Raw genomic sequence first — 11,635 nt, forward strand, 5'->3', positions numbered from 1 at the left:
GTCATGTTCCGATACAGATCAAAAGCATAAACAAGACATTATAAGCCTTACAACAGTTATTTACAACCACTGGCCTATAATCAAAAATCTCTCATCGTCCTCCGACTATGCTCGGGGTCCACTACCTGTAACATAAAAAGCTGAGTGGATCAGGCTTGGGAGCCTGGTGAGCATATAGGGTTTTCAACCCACAATAATAATAACTATTAAGTTCACCAATCAACAATAACCCTGATTACTCATTCTCGTTGTCCTCACTTTACGTCCCTAAACACCTAACACAAGGGACCTATCCTAAGGAATATCATCGGGATGGACACTACTGCTAAGGGGACTCCTCAGCCATACATGTCCTAAAGGCAACCATGAGGGGGATGGAGTACACCAATGAACATTTAGTTCATCAACACCTACAAGTTGCGAACCTGCTAGTATGTCACTGGACTGTCTAGAAAGGTCCCTGGTCGTCATCTATACTCCGCTAGACGACTTCAACAGCAACACCGAGGCCTCTTACCATTTTAACACACATCGACTATTTTGTCTACCCATGTTCTACCCAACATATTTGTAGATAAAATACATATAAAGCTTAAAACTTGTATAAAACATCTATTCAACAGTCACCTCAAATAAACAATTAATATATTTACACATAGCACGTATTTTAAGGTAAATACTTCATATCTATGTGTAAAGTGAAAGTAACTACACACTCACATGTTTTGAAGAAAATCGGGCAGCAATTCGTTTCCTAAACGATCATTTCTAATAGAACCGGGAGTTTTATTGAGAAACCGGGCTCTGTGAAGGTCGAGCTTCGAAACCGAAAAGATAAAATTTCCGGGCTTCTCGGGCACTTTGTGGCATATTCCGGAGGTTATAATTGATACTGGGGCTTTGGGGGATGTTAAAATGAAAGAAATATGAAGAAAGGGGCTAAAATGGACAATTTCTTAAAAATATCTGAGAAGGCTCGCAGCCTTCTATTTATAGGGGGAGACTTCTGATCGGACGGCTGAGAAGCTCCCAGGTGGCAGCAGATCCGAAGGCTCGCAGGTGGCTCGCACGTGGGCTGCGCATGCGAAGGGCTCGCTGTCATCTTCTAAGTGGACCGAGGTCTAGGGTCCGAGGTAGGGGGTTCGTGGCTCACTGCGAGGCTCGGACACGTGATAAAGGGCACGCGTCGGACACCCATTGGACCGCTTCGGATGACTCAGCAGCTCGGATGACTCAGCAAAATTTCGGACACGTGGCATGTTCTAAGCGAGGGTGAGGTGGCCGAAGTCCACCTATGCGAAATTCCTCGGTTTTGGGGATTTTCCTCGATTTTCGCGCCAAAACTTCTAAAATCCATAACTTTCGCATACGAGCTCCGTATTTGACGTTCTTTATATGCACGCGTAGGTAAAATTACACTCTACAACTTTCGTTCAGACTTCGTCGGCTAATTTTGATTTTAATTTTTATATTATTATATTTAACAGACCGGGACAGGAAATCCGTTAAAAATTCATAACTTCTTCAGCCGACATCCGTTTTCGTCTGTCTTTTTACCGTTGTGCTACTATTGACGAGACCTTCGATTCTCGTTTAGGTCGTGTCGGCTAAAAATCACTCGATCTAAAATTCGAGTTTTTAGCTGTCTACTGCTAAGCTGAAATTTCGAAAAATCATAACGTCCTCATACGAAGTCAGATTTGGGCATTCTTTTTATACCTACTCTCGGTTTAACGAACACTACGAGTTTTGTTTAGATCACTAAGGCTAAAAAGTCGTTTATCAAAAACTCACTTTTTACGACATTCAGCACCGTGCCGGTTTTGTCATGAAACTTCGCCAGGTCATAACTTCTTCGTTATAACTCAGATTTTGGTATTCTTTATATATCCGTAATCCTTGTCACGACCACTACAAATTTCTTAATAGATATCGGCTTTATCTAATATTTATTTTCGACACTCATTTTTATTCTTAATTAATTAACTCCTAGTAATTAAGCATAAAAAACATAAAACACATAATATTCACATAATTCCTTTTCATTTCTTCAAAATGAGTTACAAAGGTTAACCTAGACTATCATATCAATATTAATGCCTAGCCTAGAAACACGGGCATTACAATTCTCTCCCCCATAGGATGATTCCGTCCCCGGAATCACATATCAACAAACAACTGCGGGTAGCGACTCATCATGTCACTCTCCGTTTACCAGGTGAGATTTGGCCCAGTCGTATGTTTCCAACGCACAAGCACTAAATCAACCATCTTGCGTCACAACTTCATAGTCTTACGGTCAACGATTGCCTCAGGTTCTTCAATCAACCTCTTGTTTTCATCCAACCTTAATTCAGAAATGGGAATTATGTCCGGCACATCTCCCGTGAACTTTCTCAAATAACACACATGAAAGGTGTTATGAATACCCTCCAGTTCTTCCGGTAATTCTAGCTTGTAAGCTTGATTCCCGATCCTATGAAGAACTTTAAATGGTCCAATAAACCTTGGACTCAACTTTCCCCTTTTACCAAATCTTATAAGTCCCTTCCACGACGAGACTTTAAGTAAAACCGAATCTCCAACTTCGAAGGATATCGGTTGTCTTTTTTTGTCAGCATAACTCTTTTGTCGATCTTGAGCTGCTAACATCCTTTCCCTTATCACTTTCAACTTTTCAGCAGTTTGATGGACTATTTTAGGTCCCATAAACTGTTTTTCCCCAGCTTCCAGCCAACATGATGGCGTTCGACACTTTTCTCCATACAAGGCGTGATAAGGTGCCATCTTGATGCTTGAGTGGAAACTATTATTATAGGAAAATTCTACTAGAGCTAAGTGTTCATCCCAGTTACCTTGGAATTCTAGGGTACATGCTCTCAGCATATCCTCCAATGTTTGAATCGTTCGTTCGCTTTGACCATCGGTTTGAGGATGGTAAGTTGTACTAAAACACAACTTTGTACCCATTTCCTCTTGTAGACTTATCCAAAACCTTGAGGTAAAACGGCTGTCATGATCGGATACAATCGTTAACGGAACACCGTGAAGCCTCACAGTTTCCTTCACATAAGAATTCGCAAGTTTATCCATAGACCATTTCTCGTTAGCGGCTATGAAATGCGCACTCTTAGTGAAGCGATCAACGACCACCCAAATCATGTCGTGACCGTTCCTTGTTCTGGGCAGTTTAGTTACAAAATCCATGGTGATGTCTTCCCATTTACCCATGGGTACAGGTAAAGGTTCTAAACTCCCATACGGTTTCTGATGTTGTGCCTTAACCCTAGCACAAGTTACACACTCGGCCACATACTTAGCAACATCGAGCTTCATCGTCGGCCACCAGTAATAGGGTTTTAGATCCCTATACAATTTTTTACTGCCGGGATGAATCGAGTACATGGTCTTGTGAGCTTCTTCCATCAGAAGATCTCTTACTCCTCCCGTCTTAGGTACCCAAATCCTATCTTTGAATACCTTCAGTCCTTGACCGTTTGTATCAAACACCAACGTTTTGCCCAAACGTTTCTCCTTCCGGTCATTTTTCTCTAAAGCTTCCTCCTGAGCTTTCTTTATACTTTCCACAATTGTAGAGACAACTTCAATCCTCAACGCTCTTGGCCTTTTCTTTTCAAGATTCACCTTCCGACTGAGAGCATCAGCAACAACATTTGCTTTACCAGGGTGGTAAAGTATCTCACAGTCGTAGTCCTTGAGTAACTCCAGCCAGCGCCGTTGCCTCATGTTCAATTCCTTCTGATTAAAGAGATATTGAAGACTCTAATGATCAGTGAAAAGTTTGCATTTAGTACCATAAAGATAGTGCCTCCATATCTTTAAGGCGAATACTACCACTGCCAACTCCAGATCATGAGTGGGGTAGGTCTTTTCATGCTCTTTCAATTGCCTCGATGCATACGCGATCACTTTATCCCTTTGGGTCAGAACACATCCTAACCCAACTCCAGAGGCATCACTATAGACTGCGAAGTCATCAACTCCTTCAGGTAACGAAAGAATCGGTGTTTCACACAATCTCTTCTTTAACTTCTCAAAGGCTTCCTTATGCTTCTCATTCCAAGCATAAGTAGCTCCTTTGTGGGTCAAAGTTGTTAATGGAGTAGCGATCGAAGAAAAGCCTTGGATAAATCAAGATATCGTCTATGAATACTATCACGGATTTATCCAAGTATGGTTTACAAACCCTGTTCGTTAAATCCATGAAAGTTGTTGGGGCATTGGTTAGTCCGAACGACATACCCAAAAATTCATAGTGTACATATTTTGTTCTGAACGCAGTCTTCTCGATATCCTGCTCTCTCACCTTTAGTTGATGGTATCCGGACCTAAGATCGATCTTCAATAAATAGCTCGAACCTTGCAACTGGTCGAACAGGTCATCGATCCTCGGCAATGGGTACTTGTTCTTTATCGTCGCTTTATTCAGCTCTCTGTAATCGATGCACATTCTCATGCTCCCGTCTTTCTTCTTTACAAATAACACAGGGGCACCCCAGGGTGATGAACTAGGTCGAATGAAACCTTTGTCCAATAACTCTTGAAGTTGGGTCATAAGTTTTTTCATCTCTGTTGGTGCTAATCGATACGGTGCTTTTGCTATCAGCGTCGTTCCTGGTAACAAGTCGATACGGAATTCTACTTGTCGATCAGGGGGCAATCCGGGAAGATCTTCGGGAAAGACTTCCGGTTAATCACACACCACCGGAATATTCTGCACCTCCTTCTTTTCCTTCTTAGCATCGATCACGAACGCTAGATATGATGTACACCCCTTGGCCAAACACTTTCTGGATTTCATTAGGGTAATGATTCCAGAGTTTACTCTGCGTTTGTCTCCGTACACCATAAACGACTCCTTCCATGGCGGGTTTACTTTTACTATCTTCTTCCTACACAATATTTCGTCATCATTGGCACTAAGCCAATCCATTCCTAAAACTATGTCAAAACCATTTAACTCGATAGGCAATAATTCCTCGTGGAACTTATTCCCATCCAAGTCAATGAGGATGTTTTTCATACGATGGCTAACAGGTACAAACTTGCCACTAACAATCTCGACTATTATAGCATTAACTAGTCTATCTACAGGCAAAGTTAGTTTTCTACCAAATTCATGCGAAATAAATGTGTAATTGGCTCCAAAATCAAACAAAATTTGGGCAGGCAATTCATTTACGAGAAAGGTACCTGAAGCGACATCGGCTTCTTCTTTCGCAGCTTCAAGTGTCATCTGAAAGGCTCTCGCCTTCGGCTTTGGTGGAAGATTGGGTTTTGTCGTGTCCTTCTTCTTCGGGAAATCCCTCAAAATATGCCCTTCTTCATGGCACCCATGACAGACGTTATTAGTGAAGGTGCAATTATTGGCATAATGTCCTGGCTTTCCACACTTGTAACAAGAGAGTTCCACGTTGCACTTCCCAACATGTTTCTTCTTGCACTTGTCACACCACTTGCCTTCGGCTCCTCCTCCGAATTTTCTCGAACCAGACTTCGAGAATTTGTTCTTTTTATTGGAACCTGAAGTTCCTTCAAACTTTCTCTTTTCGCCAACTTCAACCTTGCTGGCGGCTCTCCCCTTTATCATATCTTCAACAGACTTGGCAGCCCAGATAGTTGCCTCCAAAGTAAGTGCCTGGCGTACTGGCACTGCATACTCCCATGGAAGTCCCTTTGCGTACCTTTCAATTTTCGCCAGCTCATCTGGGACAATACGCAAAGCAAACTCCATTTTGTCTGTGAAGTTATTCGTATATTCGTCAACGGTCATACTCTCCTTCTTCAACGTTAGAAATTGGTTTTCTAACTCAAGTACGTTTTGGGCCGAGCAGTACTTGCGCTTGAAGTGCACCAAGAACTCTGCCCAAGTCAATTGCAGTGGCTCATTAGGGCTTAGGGTTTTCCCCAAAGTGTTCCACCAACGAGCAGCACTACCCCTGAATTGACGCACTGCAAAGGTGGTTTGTAACTTGCCTTGGCAATCACAAGTCATGAAAGCCAATTCCATTTCCGAGATCCAGTCCATTACTCCGACAGGATCTTCTTTTCCAGTGAAGGTCGATGGCTTGCAAGTCATAAAGTCCTTATACTTGCACCCATTTATCTCCACTCTAACCTCGTGGTTATTTCTCCCAACCACAAGCGGTTCACTATGACCAGCCGATCTACTGTTGTTTCCTTCTTCAGATTGATCATCATTCAATTCACGTCGTTCAACAGGAACTGAAGGTTCATCCCTGTTGTTCAGCAACATTTGCCTCAATTCCTCCCTCTGTTCAGCCATCATGGTCTGAATCATAGTTCGTACTCCAGCCATGGTGATGGGTTCGGGTCCAGCTCCTACTATCGGCACCTGTTCCACCACTTGAGGTTGAGGTTGTTGGTTTCTGTTTGCATTTCCTGCTCCACTTCGAGTTCTTGCCATTACAATCTATATACCGAATAAGGCGAATTTAGGTCTTTATCCTTGTTAGATATTTCAATTCCCTTATCACTCCGAAACGTGTACATGTTAGTTCTAATTTCGTAATCATACGCTTAGAATCCTACACACATAAGGTTTCCAGATCCGGTCGGCAACAGACCATAGATCCGAACAAATAATGGAATATATGGCAAACATATAGCATTTAGCACATAAAAGCATTTTAGGCACCTTTCCTAAAATAAACTAGTGCTCGTGTCTAAAATATGGTAGACACTCATCTCACAATCATCACTTAGCATTCTAAGTTCAAGTCTAGAAATTGTAGGATATTTCTTAGTTCGCTTAAACTAATGCTCTGATACCAACTGTGACATCCCCTAATTTCTCAGCCAGGAAAGATCGATTTAATTTATGCTTTTTAAAATAAGATCAGAGAAATCTTTTTAAAAGATGTTGCGGAATAGGTCCCCAAAACAAAACATGATGAAAGTTTATCAAAACCTTTCTATAAGAAATGTATAGTTTCATTTCATATCAAAACCTCGGGATGTCATGTTCCGATACAGATCAAAAGCATAAACAAGACATTATAAGCCTTACAACAGTTATTTACAACTACTGGCCTATAATCAAAAATCTCTCATCGTCCTCCGACTAAGCTCGGGGTCCACTACCTGTAACATAAAAAGCTGAGTGGGTCAGGCTTGGGAGTCTGGTGAGCATATAGGGTTTTCAACCCACAATAATAATAACTTATTAAGTTCACCAATCAACAATAACCCTGATTACCCATTCCCGTTGTCCTCACTTTATGTCCCTAAACACCTAACACAAGGGACCTATCCTAAGGAATATCATCGGGATGGACACTACTGCTAAGGGGACTCCTTAGCCATACATGTCCTAAAGGCAACCATGAGGGGGATGGAGTACACCAATGAACATTTAGTTCATCAACACCTACAAGTTGCGAACCTGCTAGTGTGCCACTGGACTGTCTAGAAAGGTCTGTGGTCGTCATCTATACTCCGCTAGACGACTTCAACAACAACAACAACAACAACACCGAGGCCTCTCACCATTTTAAAACACATCGACTATTTCGTCTACCCATGTTCTACCCAACATATTTGTAGATAAAATACATATAAAGCCTAAAACTTGTATAAAACATCTATTCAACAGTCACCTCAAATAAACAATTAATATATTTACACATAGCACGTATTTTAAGGTAAATACTTCATATCTATGTGTAAAGTGAAAGTAACTACACACTCACATGTTTTGAAGAAAATCGGGCAGCAATTCGTTTCCTAAACGATCATTTCTAATAGAACCGGGAGTTTTATTGAGAAACCGGGCTCTGTGAAGGTCGAGCTTCGAAACCGAAAAGATAAAATTTTCGGGCTTCTCGGGCACTTCGTGGCATATTCCGGAGGTTATAATTGATACTGGGGCTTTGGGGGATGTTAAAATGAAAGAAATATGAAGAAAGGGGCTAAAATGGACAATTTCTTAAAAATATCCGAGAAGGCTCACAGCCTTCTATTTATAGGAGGAGACTTCTGATCGGACGTCTGAGAAGCTCCCAGGTGGCAGCAGATCCGAAGGCTCGCAGGTGGCTCGCACGTGGGCTGCACATGCGAAGCGCTCGCTGTCATCTTCTAAGTGGACCGAGGTCTAGGGTCCGAGGTAGGGGGTTCGTGGCTCACTGCGAGGCTCGGACACGTGATAAAGGGCACGCGTCGGACACCCATTGGACCGCTTCGGATGACTCAGCAAAATTTTGGACACGTGGCATGTTCTAAGCGAGGGTGAGGTGGCCGAAGTCCACCTATGCGAAATTCCTCGGTTTTGGGGATTTTTCTCGATTTTCGCGCCAAAACTTCTAAAATCCATAACTTTCGCATACGAGCTCCGTATTTGACGTTCTTTATATGCACGCGTAGGTAAAATTACGCTCTACAACTTTCGTTCAAACTTTGTCGGCTAATTTTGATTTTAATTTTTATATTATTATTTTTAACAGACTGGGACAGGAAATCCGTTAAAAATTCATAACTTTTTCATCCGACATCCGTTTTCGTCTGTCTTTTTACCGTTGTGATACTATTGACGAGACCTTCGGTTCTCGTTTAGGTCGTGTCGGCTAAAAATCACTCGATCTAAAATTCGAGTTTTTAGCTGTCTACTGCTAAACTGAAACTTTGAAAAATCATAACTTCCTCATACGCAGTCAGATTTGGGCATTCTTTTTATACCTACTCTCGGTTTAACGAACACTACGAGTTTCGTTTAGATCACTAAGGCTAAAAAGTAGTTTATCAAAAACTCACTTTTTACGACATTCAGCACTTTGCCGGTTTTGTCGTGAAACTTCGACAGGTCATAACTTCTTCGTTATAACTCGGATTTTGGTATTGTTTATATATCCGTAATCCTTGTCACGACCACTACAACTTTCTTAATAGATATCGGCTTTATCTAATATTTATTTTCGACACTTATTTTTTTCTTAATTAATTAACTCCTAGTAATTAAGCATAAAACATATAAAACACATAATATTCACATAATTGCTTTTCATTTCTTCAAAATGAGTTACAAAGGTTAACCTAGACTATCATATCAATATTAATGTCTAGCCTAGAAACACAGACATTACAGTCGACAACATCGTCTTTGTTGTAGGGGGAAGATGATCGGAGCCCTTGAGGGAGTAGTAGGACTGACTACTGTGTTTGTGAATCAGGTATCTATATTATGTTTATTCGATTTTCGGGTTATTCGGTTCGGGTTACCCAAATAAGAGCTTACTTGACTCTAAATACCCGACCCGAATAAACATTCCTCGTCCCCTTTCTATTATCGACAGAAATCAAAATCACGATTCACACTTCTGTCCTCATCGTTCATAACAAAAAATATCCTACGCTCGTTCTTCTCGTTTCAAAATCGACCATTCCTATTGTCTAGTTATGGAAAAATAGGCTCCAACTCAAGAAACTCAAGTAAGAAATTAATTCTCATTATGTTAATTTACCATGTAGATGTTATTCTTTCAATATGTTATTGTGTTATGTTAGTATTTGAATGTCTTACGTTGATGTATAAAAGTACATTGTTATTCTATTATTCGGGTTATAGAATCCTAACACAATTTATTCGGTTTTTTTCGGTTATATTACGTCCTTAATCATCTTGTATATGTTATTCGGGTTATAACCGAACTGAACCGATTAATATCCGAACTGAACCGAACTCGCATTGGTTAATCAGTTCGGTATTCAGTTCATGCAATTACCCTTATTCGGTTTTCGAGTTATTCGGGTTCGAGTTGGTTGGGTCCGGTTCCGATCCGAATAACATCCCTACACCACACCCTCTAGTCTTACTCCACCCATGGGTCATGGTCACCATAATTTACAAAGTTTTTAGCGGTTTCTTTCTAAAAAGAAATTGATAAAATTGTTTTACCAAACTTTTTCAAAAACCATTTATTATTCAGATAAAAATGTATTGTTTAGCCAGTTATTTTGGAAATATTCTGTGATTCGGACATTCGGATTGTAGAATGGGTTTTAACAAAAACCAAATTACAATTTTGGAATTTAGGATTGGTTTTAGTTACAAATCAAGATTGATGTTGATGTTGAAGTTGTAGGTTTTTTGAATTTTTTCGGAATTACAAAACTTAGTCAATCGAATTATAATTTGGTTGGTTTATACTGATTCATAATTTAGTTCGAACTATTCAGATTAATTATTTGAAAACTGGATTCAATTGATCAATATCGGATCAATTCAATCCACTCAAAGGAGCACCCCTAACTGTTTCTATACCAAATGATAGTTTTTCTTTCTATAAATGAATATTATTTTCATTGTGTGTCTTAAACATGTTATATGTATCATAATGGTCGTGTATGGTCACTCATTTATCTTGTGATACTTTTAACAGACAAGTTAAGATACTAACTGTATAATAGTAGAATACGCCAAAAAAAGATATAATGTATCATAATGGTCGTGTGTGATCAATCATTTATCCTGTGATACTTTCATTTGAAAAGAAGGATCATAACTTTTGGACATGAGCTCTATTTGTCATGAGTCATGACTCCTACTAGAAATTGGGCTTGAACCTCTCATATAGTCAAGGGGCAAGGGCCATAATTGATCTTTCTTGGGTTGGTTCATACTTCGTACAATTGTACAAACTACAAAGTATCCAACTTATTTTGTTAGTATTTGTAAAGATGCACTTTAATTTGGATATAAAACCCAAAGCAAAGTATATATTATAAAAGCATAATGCATGTTTCCTATGAAAAAAATTGAAAAATAATATGTTTTATTAAAAGAATGGCATGTTATCTTCAAAGGTGAAGCATGCCAAGATTTAAACATATGAAATAATATGTTTTTTTAAAGAATGGTATGTCAACGTGATGGATTAAATTAATTATAGAAAAAATGGAAAACTTTAGGAAAGTCCTTATATTTTAGCTTCATAATCGATTAAATCATTATATATTTTTTTCTTGCAATTAAGCCGAAAATACTGGTAATTGTTTACAATTAAGTCCCAAAACCAGCAATGTGGGTTTTTTACCAAGGCAAACCGGTAAGTTTTGAGTTTTTTTTCCCGATAATCAATCACCAACCGAATGAGTTTTTTTTTTTTTTTTTTTTTTTTTTTTTTTTTTTTTTTTTACAAATTTGATTATAGTTTAGAGGTTTGGACTCACTATTATCTAATACTTTGTATTGGACTAACTAAGTGCATATTTTGTATTGTACTAACTTAATTTTTTATTATATTTGTGAAAAAGCATTAGTATTCGGTTGGTGATAGGTTATGGTAAACGCCTAAAGAAATTTCTGGTTTGTGGGGGTAAAAACCCCAAAACTCTAAACAATTGCTGATTTTGAGGACTTAACTGTAAATATTTGTCAATTTTTGAGACTTAATTGTAAACAATTGCCAGTGTTTTGGGATTAATTGTAAGAGAAAAAAATATAAAGATTAATCGATTATGATGCCAAAATTTAAGGATTTTCCCTAATGTTTTCCCAAAAAAGTCATTATTAAATCACTAGAAATTAAAACTATAAATCCGCAAAATGGACCTACGAGCTTTGCCCTTTATGGTGAATTTTTTTTGGAAAATAAAATAA

The sequence above is a fragment of the Lactuca virosa genome, chromosome 8, assembly GCF_052849685.1.
Source record: "Lactuca virosa cultivar CGN04683 chromosome 8, Lactuca_virosa_CGN04683_v6, whole genome shotgun sequence".
NCBI classification, from domain to species: Eukaryota; Viridiplantae; Streptophyta; class Magnoliopsida; order Asterales; family Asteraceae; genus Lactuca; species Lactuca virosa.